Source organism: Vulpes lagopus, chromosome X, assembly GCF_018345385.1.
Source record: "Vulpes lagopus strain Blue_001 chromosome X, ASM1834538v1, whole genome shotgun sequence".
Taxonomy (NCBI): domain Eukaryota; kingdom Metazoa; phylum Chordata; class Mammalia; order Carnivora; family Canidae; genus Vulpes; species Vulpes lagopus.
Window position 1 is genome coordinate 87,104,974 of NC_054848.1, and position 4,360 is coordinate 87,109,333.

Here is a 4,360-nt window from a genome sequence, read left to right on the forward strand (position 1 = left end):
TAACTAGCCTTTAAAAAGAAAAAGCAATTGATACTGATGTTGCAGAATTAATTTCTATGATCATTCTTTGATAGGAATTAATTAAATTCAGAAGTAATCTCTGTCAGGGCCAGTAAGCTGTAGAAGAGTCTTTTTGAAATTAAATGACTCTTCTTACATTGAAAATATTAACAACAACAACAACAACAACAAAACAGTCTTCCAGTCTACTGATAAAAGTACCATATAAGGGATGCCTGGGTGGCTCAGTGGTTGAACATCTGTCTTTGGCTTAGGGAATGATCCCGGGGTTCCAGAATTGAGTCCTGCATCGGGGTCTCTGTGAGGAGTCTGCTTCTCCCTCTGCCTGTGTCTATGTATCTGCCTCTTTCTCTGTCTTTCATGAATAAATAAAATCTTTTTTAAAATGGCTTCCAGGTAGCTCTCAATTTTTTCAAACCAAAGTCAAATTTAAACAAAGCCATCTTAACAAGAATGCTTTTCAAATTTGATGCACATTGCCATTAACTAAATGTTATTTCAATCCCACTTTATTAACGAAATCAACTGTGCTATAAGAAGGTATCAAAAAATGTTACTGATTCAATTTAGTTTAATACTGCTTGATAGTCTTAGAAAGTATGGGAAGCAAAGAACACTAATTGCTGTCTACATAGTGACTTATTATTTCTGTTGTCTTTGCAGTTCTAAATACGTAACATAGAAAAATAACAAGAACAAAAAAAGAGGCCGAAAAGGTATTTTCAGTCTGAGTCATTACCTGGTTGGATTATAGTACTGCAGCATATATTACAGGTAGACTTAAACATTCATGAATGATATGTTTGTAATGCATTATTTTTCCTTTTATTTGGCCTTTAGAAACAGCTTTGTTTTGCTTTATGAACATGACAATGATGTATATTAACACTTGTTGCATTTATCTCTAAAATATTTCATGACTAATAATTTGTAATTGAAACTCTTAAAAAGAACTTAACAAACAACACTGTTTAAAATAAGAAAATGCATAGATGGTTACAGGTGACCACACTGAAACTTCTTCCTTTTGGAAGATTGGCCACACTAATAATACAACTATTTACTGTGTTAGGTGAAGTTCACAAAATATTATTAAAGTGGACATTTTGAAAAGAATCTAGGAGGAGAAAAAGCAACAAGGATGTTTTGTGGTACTATGATACATGGCATGATGTTTATTTTCCTTATAAAATTAACCAGTTTTTATGCAAACTTTCTTAAGAACACTTAAGAAACTTACTGTTTAAACAACCTAAAAATGTGGATGGTCATGGTGCTTGAATAAGGCTTAGAAAGCTAACTGAATCATTTAATTATTTTATCTCAGTTAACTTATTACAAAAGAATAAATGAGCTAACGGCTGAGTATCTGATTGACAGATCAGAGTGGGACAGAGTTGAAAAGGAACTGAGTCAATGGTAAGGGACAGAGTCCTATGTTCCCACAGAAACATTCATTGTGTTTAATACAGTAGCTTCTACTGGTTTTTGGATTCTCTTATTTTCCAAGACTAAGAAAAAGAAGTACAAACAGCCATTCAACAAGATAAATAGAGACATGTAACCTAGGAAACCCTAAAAGATCCAGTAGGGGCCTGGAATCAGTTGGACAACAGCACTGATAGGCTAGAGGAAGAGAGAAAATTTATGTTTTAAGGGATAAAAAAACATTATATATAGTATGCACATAAATGGGCAATAAACGGGGATAAAAATATGCATACAAATTCCTGAGAGCACTTGCAAAGAACCATCTAAATGAGTGAAAATACTTTAACAAAGTACTTCTTTAGAGGTAAGAAAAAAAAAGTGAAGAAAGAAGGAGTAAGAAGTGGCAATATATTCCAGGTTCCCTCATGATTTTGCAGATCAACCACACTTGGCAAATAATCTGATTATGCGTTTCTGTAAAATACAGTAGCAATTATATTTCCATATCTGCTGTCTCAGAATATGTTTTTAAGTTAAACTTATCCCTTTGCAGTCCTTAAAATTCACAATTAATTTTAAAAATTAGGAAAACTTCTTCACGACTCAGTAGAAAAAGAACATAAACGTAAAGTATTGGGAAGCCTGATTTAATAGGATTAATTACATTAGCATATCACAGAAGAAAAAACACATGATCATATTGAAAGATACTAAAAATATAGTTGTTAATTGCAAATCTATTTTTACTTTTAAAAAATTCTTGACATGATAAAAATACCTATTTGAAACATAAACAAAAATTGTTTAAAAAGTACTGTGGTCAACATACAGTGTAATATGACTTTCAGGTGTACAATATAGTGATTCAACACTTCCATACAACATGCTGTGTTTATCACAAGTGCCTTCCTTAATCCCCATCACCTATTTAACCCAACCCCCCCCCCCAACCACTTTGCCCCTGGTAACCATCAGTTTGTTCTTTATATGTAAACTAACTGTAATTTAAATAAAAATTTAAAAAAGAAAAATATAAGAGTTTCCACACATATGTGTAGAAGCATAAGGAAAAATAAAGAGTATTTAGAGCCCCCTGCCCCCCCTTCAAAAAAGTACTATGGTCACTCTCATTAAGTCAAGGGAAAAAAGATACTGGGATATAATAGCACTTTATTTTTTAAAAATATTTACTTTATTTATTCATGAGAGACACAGAGAGAGAGGCAGAGACAGAAACAGGGGCAGAAGCAGACTCCCTGCCTGGAGCCTGATGCAGGACTCAATCCCAGGACCCCAAGATCACAACCTGAGCCAAGGGCAGACACTCCACCACTGAGCCCCCCAGGTGCCCAAAAGCACTTTATTTTTTTAAAGATTTTATTTATTTATTTGAGAAAGGGAGAGAGAGCATGAGAGAGAGAGAGAGAGAGAGAGAGAGAGATCACAAGCAGGGGGGAGGAATAGAGGGAGAATCAGACTCCCTTCTAAGCAGGGAGCCTGAGGCAGAACTCGATCCTAAGACCCTGGGATCATGACCTGAGCCGAAGGCATCTTAACTGACTGAGCCACCTGGACGCCCCATATAGCACTTTGATTATTATATAAAAGTATATGTTGGAGATATTTATCAATGCAATAAAGTCAAATAAATAAGAGGTATAATTATTAATCACCATTAGTTGCAGATATATAAGTGCATACATGGAAAACAAGAAAAATCAAAAGAGCTTTTAAATTAATATATTTAAGTAGTTTATGTAAATTAAATATAAAAAATGAACTATCCTGTACATCAGGAATAAAATTTATAAAGTAAAACAAATAAAAGAAATCTTCACATTAAACATACATGCACAAAGTACCTAGATATAAACCTAATTAGGTAATGTTTGAGACTCATGATGAAGACCTAACAATTTTATTCAAAGACATTAAATATTTAAAACAATTAGGTATTTGAAATTAAAAATGACAAGAATCAGGAAATACTTTTAAATATAATAAAAATTAGTGACCAACATTAAAAATATACTATAAAAGCAGGAAAAAAACCCTTAAAACCATATCTTGCTGCTGCAAGAACAAAATTTTGGAATAGAATAGAATAGCCAATAATAGTCAAGTATATGCAAGATTTTAGCAGATGCTAAAGGTAGCTTAAAGTCAGTGTGGAAAGGATGGCTCTTTTAGTAGATGGTGCTGGAAAAATTAGTTAATAATTTAGCAAAAAGCTAAATCCTTTCCTCATATAACATATCCAGATAAATTTCTGCAGCATAAAAAAAAGGTCTAAAATAAAACAAAATGTAAAGAACCAGAAAATGTTGATGGATATATATAAAGAAGAGAACAATGGTCTTTGTAGGTATGGCAATAAAGGCAGAAACCATTATAAAAAAGACTGATAGGACACGTTATATAAACCTGTTAAGCACCTATATGCTATATACCTCAAAATGAAAATAGGCAGGATTTAAATGCAAATGACAGATATATTTGCATATGACAAAGTGGCTACATATTGTACATGTAAAAATCTACTATACTGTTATAAATCCAAGATAGAAAAAAAAATACTCAACAGGAAAATACGCAAAGGGCATGTGCAGATAATTATACAAAATATAAGAAAAAGTACAAACAACAAAAAAATGGTATAGCCTTATTTGATTTCACTACTAACCAAACAAACATGAATTAAACCAGATGAGTTATACATACATAAATCTTTAAAAAAAATAAAACTTACTCTATAAATAAATGCTGTGATGGACATGGGGAGCAGATATCTCTTTGTGATTTTATGTCTACTCAGAAGTAAAATTGCTGTATCATATGACAGTCTTATTTTTAATTTTTTGAGGAACATCCATATTCTTTTTCTTTTTTTTAATTTTTAAAAATATTT